The 20,240-nt window shown below is 37.9% G+C and overlaps 1 protein-coding gene and 1 long non-coding RNA gene across 2 annotated transcripts in view; one reads left to right on the forward strand and one right to left on the reverse strand.

The window, feature by feature from the left end:
* Nucleotides 1-20,240, reverse strand: part of LOC116217059 — a 76,945-nt gene that overhangs the window by 19,301 nt on the left and 37,404 nt on the right. The gene's annotated exons all lie outside the window — the stretch shown is intronic.
* The window catches only part of PEX5L (peroxisomal biogenesis factor 5 like), a 40,824-nt gene continuing 38,703 nt past the window's right edge, over nucleotides 18,120-20,240 (forward strand). The window contains exon 1 of the mRNA XM_031555179.1: nucleotides 18,120-20,236. The gene's annotated coding sequence lies outside the window, so the exon portion shown is untranslated. The remainder of the gene's footprint in view (nucleotides 20,237-20,240) is intronic.

A 20,240-nucleotide genomic window follows, 5' to 3' on the forward strand; every position in this document is an offset into this window, starting at 1 on the left:
AAAACAACAACAACCAAGAGGTAATAAAGATGTTTAAATGAAACATCTGCAAACTCCCAAGGCTTCTATAGACAATTTTGTCATTTTGAAGGAGATGACAGCTTTATCATTCAGACAGCTCTTACTCTGTCTATGAGTGATTTCTTTTAACATTAGATAAGCAAATGAAAATAAGTATCCAGAAGCTGGACACGTGGTCAATCAAAACTCTCACTGAAATCCACAAAAACACTTCACAATACATTTTCTCTAAAATTTTGAAATTCGAATGCATCTGTAACTCATGAAGTACTAAGAGATTTCAGGGAAATAAGATTGAAAAGTTTGCTATCAAATTGTTACAAATTGCTTCAAAGCTGATTTATCCAGTAACATTACTCTTCTGCAGTATATTATAAGTTTCACTTCACCTTTCAACGTCTACTTTTAGACATTAAATGTAACATTTATATTGCCTTTAGGAACTCAAGTCTATCACAAGTAATTGTAATTGATGTAGTGCATTTTCTGTGTGCAATACAGTGCTACTCTATGTTTTTCAAACTGCTGAAATAATATACTTTCAATTCTTATTTTGGCAATAAATTCCTCCTGTAAAATTCACTCTTTGCTGTCCTAAACTCCTGTATAATTCGCAACTAAAAGGCAAACTGCTTTTTGGTTTGTTGTATTTCATTAGTAAATATTGCAAATCCTTTGCAATAGGTTTATAAAATTAAAGTTCCGTAGTTTTGCTAGGAAAAAAAAAGTGCAAAAGAATTCCCCTTAAAGGACCTACATTAACTGGTTACACACTTCTTTTTTAAAGTCTATCCAGACAGAATTCTGCACAACCAAACCAATTCTGTAATAATTGTGGAAGTCTTGAAGGGAACAGATAATAGTGTTCAAAATACACAACTTTGCCAAAATTTCAGTCTCTTTTAGCTTAGACACTGACAGATAGTAAAGAATATTAAAGAAGTGAAAAAAGACCCTTGGAAAAAGGTCATCTTACCTCTAAGCAAGATCATCACCTAAAGAAACATCGTATCCTTCTAACATATTCTTTGTCCTAAGATAAAATCAGGTAAATATCCCTACAGCACCCAAACAACACCAGTATCTCTGACACAATAATAAAGAGATCTACAGAGTTAAATTTGTTTGGCACACTATTTCTTCCTAAATGTATTAGCACCATTAGCTTACAAAATTTGGTGATGATTAACATAGCTCTGGAGAGGCCAACGCTTAAATGATTTAAGTAAGGGCTTGAACAAATGCTCACAATGCCTGAGGCTCAAATCCTGACACAGAAATGCATACGCACATATGCTTAATGTTTCTCCACATCAAATATTACACAAGATATTTTTTCCTCATAACAATGCCTCTAGAAAGGTTCAGCTCAAGAAACCCAAAATAGAGTACGTAAAGATCCCTTATTCAGCCATCTTCCCCTATCAGCTGTTAAAAAATGGTTTTAGCTCTGATTATATTTCTGAAGTCTTTGCTAGAACCATATTCATCCAACCAAGAAATAGAGTGCCAATGCCACATCCTTAAAGGCAGCAAACCGCACAGAAGCAGAGTATTCAAAACACATCTGTAATCCTTCAGTGGCTGAAACATGTTTACATGAGAACCCGTTCAATAGCCTTGAAGAAAAAGCCTGTAATTGAAAATCGAGGACTGTTCACACATGATTTCTCAACAGGAAGAAGGGAGTGAATGCTCAGCCCATTCCTCATGTCATTTATAACGCAGAGATTCATTATTTACATCAAATACTCACTAGAGAAAAAGGCTTGTACTCCAACTTCTTACTGTTTTAAGCACACTTTCTTTTCTTTCTTTTGAAGATTTATTTTAGCTCAATGGCTATGTGAGTGACAATGCCTGGCAAAAAGACTACTCATGATCTGCAGTCTAGCACCAGTAGTATTAGTAGTATTGGTTAGTATTAGATCACAATTAATCATGAGTTGCTAGCAAGGATGCAAATAGGGACCAGTGTCTATATCACAATTAACGTGATGGAAAAGAACATGATGTTCAGCAGAGGAGGCAGAGCCTGCCTGCACCAGGTACACAAGTAGTGATTAGTTATATATAATAGCAGTAAGATGCACTGAGCATGGATCTGTCAGAGCATTTGCGTGATTGCTTATGCCAGATGATGTGCACCATCACAAAGAGTTTACAGCCGAAATGAACCACAAGGCAGTGACAACAAATTGGGAACAAGTGGCTGTTTTTCTGTTTGAATTTTACATGTGAAAAAACCAAACTGATATAGATACATCAACACAGTGAAATTGCCAGAGAGCACAATTTAAAATCATTTCTCATTTGTGGCCTTCTGACATAACGTACTTGGAGAACATATTTCTTCAGAATCCTTATTTCTATAGCCAGATTCCATGGTTTAATCTTCAAAGCCACTCTCTCCAATTCCAACACAAATCATGTAAGAATTGCTCTTCTCAAAACAAAGGCAAACATTCAAAACTCCAACAGAAATCTAAAGGTCAGGCATTTACATTTCCCCTAGTTAGTATCTTTTCCAGTTAAAAAAAAAGTCATGCAGCCATGCATCTATTCAGCACATTCCTCATTATTATAACATTTTTTACCCTTCAGAAAATAGAGGGTGATATATCCTCTTTTAATGAGAATACTGCTAGAAACCAGTTATTAAACAGATTAAATTTACTCTTAATATCTTAATATAGAAGCAAATTGCTTATAATTTTGAAGCGATTGTCTTGCATAACACTGAGTGCAACACTCCTTTCTGTGCAAGCACACTAATGAGCCATGTCTCCTCCACACAAGAGCACTGCTCATATGTATCAGTTTCAAAACGTGTCACAGACTGGGCCATCCGTTCTTCCTAGCAAAAACCAATCAAACCACATTAAAAGTAGAGATTAGTAACAGATTATAACACTGCAGGAAAGTGCAATTAGTTTCTGCCATTTGTGCCTACAAACCACAGCTGTTACACCATCAGCAATATTCACAAAATTGATTATGAACAATTTCAGAGGGAATCCTGTGGGAAGTTCCACCTTGACAGAGCTGTTTTGGCCACTTCCTCAGCTGCACGCTCTGCAGCCACGTGCTGCATTTTGGAAAAAGGAGGAACTCTTTGGAAGTTCACAAGGACCAAAGCTTGCTCACTCTCTGGCAAAGGAGATTTAATAACTTCTTTGATGAAGGAAGCTCTTGATGAAGCTAGAGAAGACATTGGTGCCTTGTACAAAGAACTCCCAATGGCTTAATTCCAGCCCCATGCTGTGGTGTCCTTTACTTCCTCCATAGAACTAATATAAAGGCTGAATCACAGTATTTGCTGGCAAATAATAGCTAAGTGAAGGGTTAGACAGGATGATGGTAAAGAAAAAATTGATTTACACTCCTCCTGCTTGCATACAGAGCCTTCCTCCAGGAACGGCCAGCAGAAGGAAAGTCACCTGCTAGACCCAAACCCACACCGGCCCATTGGTAACAGAGCAGTGAGATCAATGAGATTGTCTGGCAACAGCACAGATCTCAGCTGGAGGAGCTGTATTCAGCTATCAGCAATTTCACCTTCAATGCTTCTATCAACAATTAGACCCAAATCCTGTCTCTGCATGGACGCAGAAGTTGACCCACAGTTGCCGAAAGGAGGATGTAGGATTATATGTACTTTTAGCTGATTTAAAAAATACTGCAACACAAGTATAACTCCGCTTTTTTTTTTTTGCTGTCAAAAATGCATTGGCCACTTGGGAGCTAGGAGCTCAAAGGAGGGCATACTGAAAGTTACAAAGACAGAATTAGGAGGCATGAGGCACCTGGCCTTCCTCAGGAAGCAGCAGACTCCCAGGAGAGGCCCCATAACACCTGAGTGCTTCGAAAAGAGCTTGCTGAATTCACAACATGGATGAGGCCAAACGCTGTGCAATGTGATGTGCCAAGAGACCTAATTAGCTTCAGAAGGTCCATAGACATAGACAGGAGGAAAATAAAGCTCTTTACATTATTGAACACTGCTTCAAAATTAACTTTAATCTTTGTCAATAAACTGCCCTCTAGGAAAAAACATTCCTAGCGTAGATTTTCAGCTTCGGGATATTTTTCAGCTGCTTGATACCATGATAAACAGCTGCTCCCTGTCACAGCACAAATACCACAGCCATGCTGTGCACTGAGAGCTGGAAATCCATTCTAAGAAGAGGACTGTATAGCATAAAACCAAACAGGCTACTCTCAAGGCTGATCAGTGCTCTGGACATTAATAGTTTAATTCGAGTTTTACTCTTCAGTGTTTGATTATGTGATATACCTTTGTTCTCAAAAAGAATTGTGGTATGCTCTCATCACTACCTGATACTTGACAAATGCGGTGGGTAAAATAATATGGCAGAATGAAACCTACCAAATTTTGGAAACAATGCAACTTTTCAGCTGAATCTTCAAACAGACTTACGCCCCAGTGTATGTTTAGAGAAGCACTATGCATAACCTGACTAATTGCAAGTGAGCGTGTGTTGTTGGAATACAATCATACAATAGTTAAAGCTCTAGAACTCCCACATTCATGTCTCTGCAGCTTCTGAATTTTCTTCGTGGCTTGCTTAAAATAAGACTCCAATCTGGAGAAATGAAATGTTTCACTTCACTGACTCTTTTTATTAATTTGAGCTAGAAAAAAAGTTCATTATGCAAGGGAGATCACGCATGTTTAAAAGCTTAATTGTTTAGATTACAACTTAACAGAGAATGTGTAAAGTTCAGCTAAAATACCCCTCCAAAACAAGCAAATGAGAAAAACCACCACTGTGCCTCAGAACACAAAAATGCCCATTGGCAGACAGCAGCTGGGCTATTTTCTAAGTGCACTGCATGAAGATGCAGAGCTATAGGATCACACAGGTCACACGTGTACAACATAATTCTGGAGCTTAAGACAAAACCTTCACTGTTTATTACCAATTTTAAATTTACACCTCAAGCTCATTTCCTCAAACAGCTGAAGTCTGGATGCAAGATTGTTCAGAGCTTTATTAAGTCACAGCAAAGCTTCAGTTGAAAATCAGCTTATGCTACAATGTGCAAAGATTTCTCCAATCATTAATACTTTTGGATGACCACGAACAGATGCCATCCATCCTTTATAGTCACCCTTTTTGTGAAAAGCTCTAGGGAACTGGATCTTGATCTGCCACTGCTACACCTAGTTGCATGTGTCTTGTGAGACTATCAAAATGATGATATACCTTGCTGGAGACATGATTAGAAAAAGAATCACTGCAAAAAGTAACACAAAGACTGGGAGTTAAAATACAGGTTGTACTCATGGATGCTGATAATCCACACGCTGTCATAAAATTATGAAAAACATTACCACAAAACAGATCTATTTCACCTGCCCTCAAACCACAAGTTGCAGGTATAAGCTGGTACCATGAAAGCAACGTGCCTGCTGCTATTCCAAGTGGGTGTGAGATGGCTCTGACTTGAGCGGAAGTTTTCCAAAATCCACAGATCTTAATCATTATGCATAAATACTGAAAGTGCACCATGATGAGTTATCATTATGAAGGCACAGATCCTGAGCTCCACTCACTGTAGCTCTTGGTTGCTCCCATGCATTTTAAGCTATGCCACAATTTCTATGGCAAACTCCTCAGAAAGCTCAGGCTGTCAAATCCAAGGGAAATAACTGATTCTTAGCCCCCTCTGAGCCTTTAACCACAATAACGCACTAAAAATACAGAAATAAATCTGCACTATGCATATGAGCACAGAAGCAGAGGAACTTTCAGTGCTGAGTACATGCTTATAATCTCACTTCATCATGTCTAACACCTCTCCCTCCTATAAACCCTTGGCTGAGCTCATCCCACAGCACACTTTGTGAGGGCTGACGATCTCATCAGTCTTCTCTTTCATTTCTGACATATCTCATTATCTGTGTTCTCCCTTCTTCTGTCTGACCTCAGCAGTTTTCACCTCAACAGCTGTCTACATTCTCTAGAAACAAGTATTTATAAGAAAACTTAATCCCTGATTTGGAACAGCAGGTTGCTGTGAAACTGAAAACAGGACTGTGACTTCTGTCAATATCTATTAAATACATATGCAAAGTAAAACTGATACAGAGTATTTACAACCCAGGTTTCCCATGGCTTGCCTGCAGCTGTGCACACTAATGAGGGATGACTTCAGGCTCTCTCATTTTTAAATATTCACGACACTTCACGATTATAATTCCTGATCATTCATACAAAATATTCATGAGCTTCATTCGCTGCTTGGAACTACACTTAGGTCACATTAGAAATTACAATTCAGACATTGTTTTGTACTGGATAAACAGGAATTGTATGCAAATGTTTAATGTTTATTTTTAAAGGATTCTTAATGTTTTTGACTAACTTGGGAATACAACCGATTATAACAAGAGAAGGAGGACTTATTTTGGTAAATATAATTCCGGCTTACAGGATTTGCTGAGTACCCCTTATAGCTGGAGAGGGCAATGAGATTGTGAGCATTTACCATCTTACAGGGTCAGACCATCACTACTGCCTCAATTCCACCAGGTTAATGCTCTAAGGGCAGATAACAAATGCTGGCCTATGCCACAACCCCAACTATTAATAGAGCATTATATTTAGTTTCTAGATGTGTGAGATTTTGGTTTTATACACGTTCAGATAGATGGATATAATTAAATGTTAGACAAGCTTTCATCTTTCGCGTGTACCTACAACTAGAACATGGGATAAGTTTCTGTATTTATAATTGCATTACTCAGATCTTGATGAAAGTAGAGAAGATATACAAAACTATCTATTCCTGCTGTGAACTACCAACAGATTGGCTTGAGGAAATAGTTGCAGAACACACTGTACTCAGGTTCTCACAGACTTGCAACATAGCAATACCAACAAAGCAGTGTAAAACTTTACAATAGGAGTATTTGTTGCATTTTAACCTGGCTTGCTAATTGCTAGCTCTACACCACAAAAGCTATCAACTATTGGGGATTTCCATAACCCGAAATGGTATTGTAATTTTTCAATACCTTGTTTCACAGCTTAGATTTCCAGCAACGTAGAAGGAAAACAGAGTGGGTTTTTGTTGCCCTTTGTTCACTTCAATCACTTTATGTACAAATGAAGTAAAATTTTGACTTCTTGTAGTAATAATGGCTGCAGTTTAAGTACAGTTTCATCCTTTATTTTACATTACTAACCAAAACATTTTCCCTTGCAAGTGGTGAGGGACAGCTATGCTTCCTATTTACCCCATGTGCCACATTCCCTTTTCTCTTTCAACCCACCGATCACGTGGACGCATTTTTCACCAGTATGCTCCTATATGGCCTCTGGCTTTGGTTCACAGTTCTGAATCACTTTTAATTGAATTTTCTCCTGCAGAAGAGTTTCCTCGCACCCATCCACCCAGCAGGATGCCAGGAAAACAAAACACCAAGCTCCCAGGAGCTGCTCTGCTCTACTGCAGAGCCAACAGGCGCCTTGCAAAGATTTCCTGCTGACTGCTAAGCCTTGCCATCAAATTCAGAGATTCCTTTACATCTCTTTGCTCCCACTGCTTTTTTTCTTCTTGCTGCTGACATCAGGTAGTTCTTACAAAATGCACAATCAAGAAAAGAGAGAAGCTTTGAAACCTTGTTTTTCTCTTTTGCGTTTCATCCCTGAAAACAGTGAAACCAGCCCCAAAAATAAGAAGTATAAAGTAGAAAACTCTGAAACAAAAAACCACTTTCGATTTAACATAAGTTGACTTTAAATGTCCACATTTCTTTTTCACTGAAAAGGATTGACTGATATGACTGACAGTTGCATGCAGTTTCTGCAAGTGTTCAAATGGACATAGGTTTGTGCAGAAATGTAACAGCTACTGATCAGCACACACCGAGTGAACGCGCCTCCAAGATGTAAGTTTGGACAGGAGCAGGCCTCCATTGCCATTTCATTTTAAGACACCTCTATTTATTAACACTATGAATTAAAGTATAAAGCCCAGCACAGAACACAGAATTTCATAACTTATATTACTGAACCATAGTCTGGGACCCAGAAAATAAAATAGCATGAGTTTTCTGAATAAAATCTTCTCTCCCAAGGAGACTAACACAGCTTGGTACTTCTTTGTTCAAGTTTTATAAAAGGAGAGAAAGCATTAGAAACATCAGCACTGTGTTCAAGGCACAGGTAATCTTTCAGGGTGCATTTACCTGCTCCCTAGTGAGCCTCACTCTGACAGATATAATAATCCCATGACAGCTGCTGTATGAGTTTGCCAACAAAAGCTTTGTTACATGATTCATGTGCCACAAAGCACACTTCCATACTTGTTTTAACATCAAAACTGTGTCACGGAAACATTTAGAAGATGAATCAGTTTCAGAATCTTTTTATAGATCTCTAACAGTGGGAAGCCTGCTGGCTCTGAAACGCAATTGTCCTGCTGGGAGAGAACAAAAATGCAGAGCTCAAGTCAAGACAAAGTTTCTTAGTTGATGTATCATTCAGGGAAAGAAGAATTAACTATGCAAAGACAAGGCTTAGTTACCCAGCAAGAAAGAAATAAGCCTCTTAGGTTGAGAATTTTTTGACAATTTTTGACCTTTGTTTTGAAGTGATTTTCTGTGTAAAACTGTCACACTCTTATTTTAAGAATACAGGAAGGAATACAATGAAGGAACACAGATTCACACGAATGTCCAGTCCCCTATAGTAATATGCCACCATCTTCTCTGTAGGCAGATAACAACCTTAAAAATAATTTTTCCTCACGGCTGAGAACAGGGCCAGCAGTTCTGCTTGGGAACGGCTTTATTCAGAGCATTTTGTAAGGTGCTCTATCTTTCAGTCCATACAGATGTCCTTTTCTAAATAATATTAAATCAAACTATAAGTCAGGAGAAATGCCAACATTGAACAATAGCTGCTGCACTGTAATCTGTTCATAAGAAGTCATAGCTGTGCATTGCTGGTCTGCAGTGTAATTCTAACTTGCTGGTTTCATTAGAGAGTACTTCACAGGCTGATTGGTTCTAGGTATGATATTCAGCATAACAGGACAGTGGGCAACGTACATCAGGCCAAGCCTCAAAAAGTACAACAGAAATTCCTAATGTTAGTTCTGATACAATTTCTGACTCATTGAACACACGGTTCTCAGAGGACAAATTTCTAAGCATTGATATATTTACAGAAGAGTAAAAATGAGGCTCAAAGAATCGACTTACATTACTGTTTTACAGTAGGATGTATGCAAATATATGTTTTACTAGGAGGATGTATACAAATCATAAATTGAAACAGATAGCAAGTGATAATTTGAAATAGAACACCATTATAACAAAAGGCTTCTGGGACCTTTTGGGTTCCACTACAAAAAGGAAGAAAGTGGCAAGAAAATAAAGAGGAAAGTCAGCAGAGAATTCTAAGGCCAATGATAAAAGACAAAGAACAGAAATGCACGTTCATGAAATCCTCACTGCACAACATCACACCTAACTTGAAGCGTGAACCTGGGAGAAGAAAGATAACACCTCTGCAAGTTCCCAGCAGGTCTAGCAGTGTCACTTGAGCAGGTCACTGAAGTCACTGGCTGTAGCAGCATTCTGCACCACTACAGTGGAGAAGTGACAAAGCAAACAGCAAAATGGCTTCTGTGGGTGCATGGCATGAGCAAGCAGTAATTCAGTCTCTCAGCTTCATTCTTCTCTGGACTAAGGGGAGAGCTAGACAGTAAACCTCTTACTCAGGGACAGCATTAGAGAGCTGAGAACTACAAATTCCATGAACTGATATTTTTTCATAATAAATGAGTGTATATTTGAGGGTAATCCCTGTGAGATATAAGTGATGTACAAAACAAAGCTTTTTTGGTAACTGTTATATATGTGGTTAACTAAGGTGAGCACATACAGTCTTACAGCTTTAAAAGACAGGAATTACTAGGCATTACTGCATCACATGATTCATGCAACCCCCAAATGTAAAGCTACTTGCTTAATGCTACAGAAAAACCCTCCCGAAAACCCTTGCCAAGTTCTCCTTTTCTTAGCTTCTACAGTATTTGTAAAAACTAAAAACCATCCATGATTTACTGAAGCCTGTAATACTTCTCGTTAGATTATAATAACTGGCTTGAAATTGTGAAAGGCAGGCTAAAGATGTCAGGCGTGGTAATAGCAGCTCCAAGGTGGGCAGCTATGAGACAAACAAGGCCGGGTTTTGTTCCTGACCTTTCTCTTGTGGACAGAAACCTAATTGTGTATGTAGCCTTTGCTTTACAAATCAACAAGGAAACTTCATACTGGCATTTCACATCGCAGCACAAAACACACATACTGCTCATATTCATTGCCTGTACTTCAGATCCACACTTGTCACTTCTGTCAATGCCTTGTATCTATTAACAACTCATTTCAGGCTACCTGTATGTATTGCTCTACATACAGAGAGAAAAGAGGCGTGAAAGAAAGAGGTTTTTTTCAGGATAACACAGTAATATTTGAAAGGAAATGGTCCTTTGTGTAAGAAAAATAAGAACAAGTTCTTGGTCTACCTTAGCTAAACTGTCTTTAATCACTGCCGCTGTTACCGACCCAACAAATTTACTCTATTAATGAAATGAGACAAAATGTGTGAAAAACTGAAGTGTGGTTGATGAGAGGACATTTCAGTTTGGAAAGTGCGAAAATAGCTCCAAGCTCTCCTTTTCACTTCACTGATCACAAATCAACTGCTTGAGTTTATTGGCTGCTAATGATTCCAAGGGCACTTTATGTTAAGGTGTGAAAAGGAAGGGGAACGGAAAATCCTGACCATGCTGCGTACATTCAGCTCAGCCTTCACAGCTCAGCCACAGCTTGGCAGGGTTTCAAATAAGGCAGCTCCTTTGTGGAGCCAGACAACACCCCCCTGCACAGGGAAACACTGCTGTGTTCTCATTCTGCCAGGCATCCTGCAGGAGTACACAGCACTTGTCCTTCCTCTGACAACACAGAGCTACGCCACGCCAATACCACAGGCTGCCTCACTCCTGGAAGTCCTCATTGCCTCATCTATGCCTAATGCTCTCTGGCACAAGTCCTGTGGGACCATCAGACACATTTCTCAGTCTTCTTTTCTGCTCATAGACATCCAAGAGAAGGAATGATTTGATTCACATTTTACAAATACGCAGGTTTAGTTTCTTAGAGCTGGAGATTTTGGCACATGTTTGGTATGTTATCCCACCTCCCTCAGTTACTCCACTGGAGCAAACTCTGGGTTGAAGCACATGCCATTGGGCCTCTCACTGCTATCACCATCTGTGACAGCTTCTTTTTCCTCAATTATGCTCATTCTATCCGGGCTAAAAAATCTTCCACTCCTTGCCAGTCTAAGCATATGCCTATATGCTTGTTTTTGAAGTAACTGTTGCTGATCCAAGTTGACAATGCCATCTTTCATATTATTTCACCAGGGTCCTGTTAACATGAAATGCTGTAAACTTATGTCAAGAGTCACGTTTGGATCAAGCCTCCCTTATTTATAAGGCTTTCAAAGTGAAATAAAGCAGCAAAGCATTTCAGTAAACACAAAGTTCACAGTGCTGCCTGACAGACTGATATTAGCACTGCCAATAGAAAAGCTATTTTCTGTCTAAACCCACCAGGAGACCAGTGACTTACTGCTGGACAGCAAATCTACTGTTTCTTTTCCCCTTCTGGCTCAGCTGCACCCTTCTGAGCAGAACACAAAGCCAAGAAACATAGAGATACCTCCTGTTTGTAACATCCTATCTTATCCTCCTCACCCTACCTCCCCATCATGGGAAGGTGCTAGCTGTACTCTGACACCTCCCATGTTTTTGTCAGCTACATCCTGGCTATAGCACAAATAGCAAACACAAGCAAGCTGCTTTCCCTTATTACCTCACGTAACAAGAACATTTATTGAGGCAGTCTGCAAGCACTTCACAGCATTCACTCATCCTTGCTCATTAACTTGATCAAGATTTATTTTGATGTTCAAGAACTGCTCATTCTAAACAAACGTGTTCCTGTGGAAGGGCATACAAGCAGTGAGTGTATAGCACTGGACTACAAGATTAATACCGATTTTTTTTCTTGATAGAACCTCTAAGGAGAAATAACTCTGACAATAGCTGTCACACTGCTGTCAGACAACTTAACCTCTGCAGCCAGAAGGGATCATGCCCTGAGCTATGGGGAAGATTTATTACCATTTCTACCCCAAGAAAGCATTAAAGTGTCACAACAAGCATAACTGATGATTTAATAATTTTTGCACCTGCAATCCTAATTAGGAAGTTTTGAGAATCCAGAACCTCTCTGTAAAGAAATTTACAGTTACCAGCTTCTTTTTATTGCCAGCTTACAGAATTCTAAAAACATATGTAAACATCAAGAAACTACTTTTTTTTTAATAGATGTTTGTTACTATATAGAAATAAATGAGGTAACATTTATGACAAATATTACTTTTAACTGCATTACATTAACCTGATACAGGAGAAGATGAGCACCTGTTTAACCAAAGTGCACCTGGTATTAGTGATGTGCTCGCTGTAAGAAATGCAGCTACTGCCTTTGGGTCCTTGCAGCACAGACCCAGCATTAATCACTGTCATTGGAGTCAAATCCACTAAAGCCAAGAAGAATAATACAAAAGAGTATTTTTATAAAAGTGCCATGGATGTGGCCCATTATGCTAAAAATGGTATAGATTGGTGAATGAGTCTTTAACTGCCCAAGATTAGGCCCTAATTACTTTTTTGTGCCTCAGTTTTGTTTTTTTTTCGTAATTAGATGTCTGTAGTATTAGCAAAGTTCCTTCTCCACAGTAGTAGTACACACCAAAGAATTAAGAATATTTTAAGACTGTGCTCATAATACCTCAAACGTTAAGAACTTGTTTCCTGAAGGTTTCTAGACTGTGTGATAAACGAAGAGCTAAATGAAGGGATAGTAGCATAATCCCCTCCAAATGGGCTTATACGATGCTGTTAAGGCTGCTTTTGCAGCATTAACATACTTCAGATGAGATCATTCCAGGGCAGAAACTGTGCACAGAGGCCATCACCAGGTCAGGGACATTAAGTTATTCTGCAGTCACACCATTATTCCACTGCCTCTTCTACTACTGCTATCGTCTGATAAATGGCGAACTGCTATTTTTAGGGAAGAAAAATAAAGGGGTAAACATGTCCTACTACACTGTATTAAAAATAGAGCTTTATTCTCACCAGTAAGTACACTAAGATTCAGACGCCTTTGTTACCAAGAACACACAGCACAAGAGACACAGAATAAAGAATCTGGGGTCAAGGATATAGCCCAAGGCCTCTTTATCACCAAAGTGCTGTAACAGCTCTACTTTAGTTTCCATTTGTTGTAGAAAGGATTCAAATCTTTAAGTTCTGGCAGAAAAATGACATCATAAATTCGAGGGTACCAAAAGTTTCTGTTATGGAGAAAATCAAATGTTTATTTTACAGGAAATATTAAATGTATCCTGGCAGCATTCAAAACGTTGGCTGGTGAGAACACAGTTATTGCAAGAAATTAAATACTTAAAAAAAAAAAAAAAATTCAATCATAATCACCCTGATCTGTTGATTTCAAACCCATCACTCAGCAAGATGTGTTCTTATTAGTTCATATGTACAGGAGTAACCATGGGTCTGATGGGAGAGTAATTTCAAAAGAAATCCAGATCATACTCTTCTGTCTGTTTAACAAAGAGCCAAAGATAAAGCAGAAATGCTAAGCAGAATTAAATCTTCTCGTATAATACACAAGTCACTACATAAGAGTTAAACGGAAGGCATGGATTTTGATCCCATAACATTTACCCCAGCTTTACAGAACTCAAATCCTGAGATTTTCATCCTAATCTTCAATAAGAGTTAATATTGATGAGAATACATTACAAACCGTCTTCTGTGTCCAAGCTGCCCTTTTGTAAACAAAATCAGAATCAAAATAGCAGTTATTTTAGAAGTAACACTTGTTTAAAATAGTTCTGAAATGAGGCACCTAGCAAGAAACATCTGCCAAGTCATTCACTGATTACCTTAATATTCAAAACAGAGTGCAGAATTTTATCTGTATCTCAGAGTAACAGGGCATCAGACCAGTTGCCCTCATTCAACATCAATTTTACCTTTCCTAAATAATAATAATACCTTTTTTCAAGGTTTTCAGAGGAAAATCATCCCTACAGCAGCATTAAGTAACAGCCTTTCCCCCCCCTCCCCTATCTGGTAACATAAAACCCAAAGGAAACAACAGAAAACCCTCATGTCCAGTAGTTGTGATTAAAATTTGTTATACTCTCTACAGGTTTGCCAGCTCTTTTCTATGCAGAAAACCTCAGTTTCAGGATTTAAATGATCTTAAGTCTCTCACAGAATTGTAACTACAGGATATGATCGGATTAGTATGCATGCAGAGCCTTCTTTAAGTTCTGTAAGAGAGACTTTTTTCTTTCAATTTGCTCTGCTTTGCCTCTTCTCCTCATTCTAAATGTCTGCCAAGTCTCTGTCCAAGCTACATACACAAAAAATACATACACAATCATACACAAAAAAGAGTGGGCAAGTGGGACCCAGTTCTGTTTTCAGTTATGCAGGTGTACAGCTAGAGAATGAATGGCTTCATAATGATACCCAATTGGAGGAAGAGTAAAGTGCTTCAGCTTGCAAACACTTGGAAAATATACATTTCTTCTATTTTTCAGTAAGACTGAGCAAAGATGACATCATTTTAACATTAGAGTCTGTATCATTTAAAAAAAACACCAAACACACACACATAAAAAACCACCTCAAACTTGCATCATATTCTAGGCACGGCTCTAGTTATCTGCTGTGCCTATGCACTTTTTGGAGACAGAAAGCAGCCCACAGACTTCTCTCTCCCCAGTGATCATCCCTCTTTATTCTCTGCAAAAGCTAGTTTGAGACTGAAGACAGAAAGCTACAAGGTACTTAGAGATAACATTTTATGCTTTTGCTTTATTTATTGCTAAACTTTTGCTTCTCAAAACATCCATATGAGAGTACAGGAACCCTTCCCAACAACAACAGAGTTTAAAAGTGCAGAACTGCAAAAACACATCCATGCAAAATCTGTTCTAATCGAGGTTCCCAACATCTCTAAACATTTGCAATGCAAAGAAATTAGTGTCCATCTCAAGCTTTGGAGCTCAAGGCATTGCCTGAGGCTAAATGAAAATGACTATCAGTTTCATTGAGGGCTACCCTACCACTACATCAAACTTGTTTTTAACTTATAAAGCATTTTATATAAAACAGGCTCAGAAACAGCTGTCTCGTAATCAACAATTTGTTCAGACTAATGTTCTATATTCTGAATTTCCTATGGAGACTATTTTTCATTCCTGATCTTTGATAAACCTCCAATTTTTCCAACTGAAAATTACCAGCTCTCAGATATTTTTTCTAAAAAAAATAAAAATAAAATTAAAAAGCACAAGTTATTGTTTTTTGAACTACTATTGTTACTCAGTCACGTCATTAGCTCCGTGTTCTGTTTAGCTGTGGCATTACATCTTGAAGAGCATTAATAGTAACACAGAAGTTCTCCATCTATAGATCACTTCTTGTAGCCCAAACTCATTTCAACTGAATTAAACAGATGAGTCATTATTCTGGACTAACATCCTTGGTGTTGGGGGCAGGGCAGGCTGTAAAAGAACTGAAACAATTCTGATTTCTACCCCTTAAAACTCAACAAAGTGATTCTTATAGAAAAAAATATGTAAAAGCTATGTAATTCTTAAATAGTTTTCAAATCAAATACTGAAATATTTACTGGCTGTTTCAAGGCAAAAATTTAAGAATTTTTTTACTAATGATCCAACTTCTAGCCCTCTAGTTACTCAGAAAATAAACTGCTTCAGCAGTTTTCCTCCTCAAAGGAGGAAGGCACAGACTGAGAGTACAGCCTTTAATCTAAGTTCATTGCTGTAGGCTGTTAGCCCACGTGCTCTGAGCTATGTAGGAGTTAATGCCGCTCACACCTGGGTAGCAGCTTTCAGGTGCAAGGAACCCCTAACACACTGGAGAAAAAGCAGTGCTTTATGTGCTGGAGCAAACTGGTTCACACATCTTGTGTGCAGTATGCATGTGCTTAATCACTGGTGATGAATACACCTCAGTCTGTTTAGTTTGCAAGTGATCTGGGAACCTTGAATTCCACTTGAACTAGTATTAGAGAAATGCCTTGTTCTAACTCAGTACAGGCATTAGAGTAATAAACTAATCCTGTTACTATTCATACGCCATTTCTGGGACTCGTGATGCTGAAGTCAACCACGTGAACCCCAATTCAAAATGACTTAATATTTTGGTATTAACTCTCTCTGCTGAAGATGACCAAATAAATTTTAAATTGCCAGTTAATAAACACAACAATTTCACAATGTTCCTTGATGCAAACTAAGCAGAGACAAAATAAATTCTCTAGCTATCCCCTGGAATTTTTGAAGTTGAACACAATTGTACAGGCAAAAGACTCACTCCTGTAAAATGTAGCTGAAAATCATCAAGTCAATCAAATAAACACTGAAGAGAAATGCTTCTACTTATTCAAAATGGCCTTAATAAAAGATGATGCTTACACAGAAAGAAGCACCTCACGCAGGCCTGCAATCACAAGCAGCTACATTATATAACCACTTCATAAAAGCACCAGAACCTTAAACAACCTCAGAATAGTTAGCTTCATTCCAGTCTTTGCTCTGAATTACAGGCTTTTTAAAAAACTATTTACAGCTAGACATACATTGTTCAAATATTAAAAATTGTGATCTTATTGAGTAAGTATGTTCCTTTGCATACTTTGAATAAAACTTTTTAACTCAAGTGGAAAAAAAAACCAATCAAGTTTCCTTTTTTTCATTGTATTTTCATCATACTAGCCTGAAGGAATCAGACTAGTTGAGACAAAATGAGTTAATTTGGCAGATGTTTGACCAATTTACAGTTACAGTATCTTTCAGATGCATTAAGGACAATAATTCAAGGTTTCTTTAGAGCAAAATGGGTTCTGCAGAGCTTTCATTGGAGATGCTTTGGAAGCAGTCCCACTTGGCTTTCAAAATGAATCTGTAGGCATCAAAATGAGACAACCTCTAAAGGAAGCACACGTAATGCAACAGTTACTGATGAACAACATAAACCAACCAGAAACCCTAACAAAACTATTTTCAATGCAAATGTTTCTAAACCTAGAATGCAGTTTAGCCACAGTATTGACATTTAAATGGAAACAAGGCCAATTCAGTAAGGGTAAATCTGAACATTTGTGCCAATTCCTTTTTATCAGACATTATCTTTTTTTGTCGATTTTCTTTGTATGTAGCAAAATATATACATACATATTTATATTTCCATCTAAATATTGAAATCTAAATCATTCCAACAAAATGATCATCTTTGATTTCTCTCTTCTTTCATTCTCAGCACACATAGAACTCAGCCATTATTCATTTAGCTGCTTTATTGTAAATTATTTGTTGGGCAAGTCTTACTGTATACGCTTACCATAAGAATGAACAACTTGGTCATGAGTCAGAAGAGCTTAAACCACCATGAACAGAAAAGCTGATGAGAGGTTCTAAAGGATGCAAGTACAATATTGGAAATATTAGCTCAGGACTTGAAAGCTGGTCGTCCCTGACAACACTACTTCCAGTTTAGGACATGTAGCTCATTCATATACCTCCACACCTGTCAGCTTCACACTACCTAAAGGAATGATGTCCCCTTTACGTTAGGTATACCGTGCTTTGTTAAAAATGTACCAACAGCCTCAATTAAAGGGAGTTTTCTGTTTAAATATCCATCTTGTAGTGGGTCACAGAACTGCCTCACCATATGGCTTCTCATTATTTTTAATGATGTATAAGATGCAGTATATGTTACTAAAAGAAACTCGAGAAGAGCATAGATGATGAAAAGAAAGACATATGGAGAAAACACAAGCAGAAAAGCTTGAGAAAATAAAAATAAAAATATAAAATAACAACACATTCCTATGCAAAATCAAGAGCTCACAATAACCTTGTGGGCATTAGAATTCTCATGGTACCACTGCCTAGTTGTGCATGCTCATTTTGAGAGGTAAAAGTGTTCACAGCATAATGCTGAAAACATACATGTCCCTTCATCTTTAAATCGCACGAGACATAAGGGTTTACAGTGCATAAACCCATTCTGAATAGGTTGCTAAATTGGTACTAAAAGTCAAATATATCAGCTGCCTAGGGAGCTGGACAGCAGCCAAGCATCCCAAGTTCAACATATACAGGATCCCTGTTTGTTCTTCCTCATAACATAAATTATTACAGCTACTGTAACTGAAAGATTCTATTAAGGCATCTTCCATAACGTTTGCTGTTAAAGTCTCTCCCCAGCTATTTAAGCTGATTCTCATTTTAGCAAACGGGGATAATACTCAACAGAGTAAAGTACAGCAAAATATTCTGGACTGAAAAGTACAACATACAAAATATTCAGTGTACTCTCAAGGCAAAAGGCACAGAAAGTGCCAGGACTACCAAAATACCCGTTTTGAGCCTCTGCAGAAATTTGACTGGATTTCTAAGTGTTCATAGCAAGGATATCACACAGATTCCCAATTTTCACTTTTTCTATTCAACTGTGAGTACTGTGAAATTTGACCCTTGCTGTGGTCACCTCAGCATCAGACCACACAAAAACACAGCTCAAGCAAAATTACTTGAAAGAGTAATTTATGTTCACCAATTATTAGAAGTTTAAGCCACATTTCTGGAAGACGAACCACTCATTTCATGCAAACATCACCTCTGAATTCTACCTTTGTTCCCCAGTCTCTGATTTAAGATAGACTAATTAGTGCATTTTCCAAGCATGGCATCTCCACTGTATAAATACAAAGCATTTGGTTATTTTAGAAGTTTAAAGGAAAAAAATAAAGCCTAATACATAGAATATTCCCAACGTGTCTTTGGCTTCTATAAGAACTCTACAGTACGTTGGTCAAAACAGTAACCTACATGTGGTTTTCCAGAAGGTGAAGAGTATTATGAAGAGTTGTCATGGCCTGTATCACAATTGTTTCCATCAACATATTGCAGAGAAATAGAAAATGATGAGATTCATTCATTAAGCCTTTGTTTAGATGAGAAAATAACTTTACTTGCAAGTCTGCCTTATCAACTGCTTATTTAAAGATCTGGCAAATCTCAAATTGGCTGTTACAGAATTACAGGGTTTGATCGACTATAAACTGCTGTAGCAGATAAATATGTACAGCAAGCCAAAAAAAACTAAAACAAAAACAAAAACCTCCACAAAACTGAAAAAGGCCTAATAAATAAGCAGCCACAATTACCTTTTCTTTTAAAAACATAAATCTTGCAGTGGTTATTGCTAAAGATTTGAGTACTTTGAACATGGTAATAAATACACTACAGATCATCATTTCAGCTGCAATTCTAAACAGTAAAAAGGTTGTCCTGGTCACAGATGAACTATCCTTATTCTTTTCCAGTTCTTCAGCCTAATCACCTCATAGGTTAGGACAGAATGCAGAAGTATTCACTACAGCAAAGACACCAAACAAAATTTCTAACCTCAGATACCTTACAGCTAAATCCATCTTTAGTTACTAAAATAAACAATTGGACTTACCAATAGATTGGTCACTTGTATTATCTCTCCATAAAAATCTGAGTATTTAAGCTACTCTGTAGTCTCTCTCTTTGGTTCCCAGGAGACTGCCTATTAACTTCTACTTTCAGGGCAATGTTTTCCATATCATAGGCTGAGGAGCCAGAAATACATCAACCTAATTTTGTCCAGTTGTAGTCTTTTTGGAAGGCTAAAGAGACCCAATAAAAAAGTAGTATTTGTACCATTTGCTTTAAATAGCTAATGTACCACATTCACTCCTGAGAAACAGCACAAACATAAGTATTCATCAGGTTACTATTCTATATTGAGCTATATCCACACTCAGTTAATGAAACGGGTCATATACGGTACCAACCGCTCCCAAGGTTTTGCAGAGTTATGTTTATGAAAGGTTAACAGCAGGCACTAATACAAGTATCATGACTCTTTTCAGGCAGTAGGTGAAACCTTGAAGAAAAAGTGGCTCTGTCTTCAAAAAAGTGACCTGACCTTTGCTTTGGTGG

Source organism: Meleagris gallopavo, chromosome 11 (genome assembly GCF_000146605.3).
Source record: "Meleagris gallopavo isolate NT-WF06-2002-E0010 breed Aviagen turkey brand Nicholas breeding stock chromosome 11, Turkey_5.1, whole genome shotgun sequence".
NCBI classification, from domain to species: domain Eukaryota; kingdom Metazoa; phylum Chordata; class Aves; order Galliformes; family Phasianidae; genus Meleagris; species Meleagris gallopavo.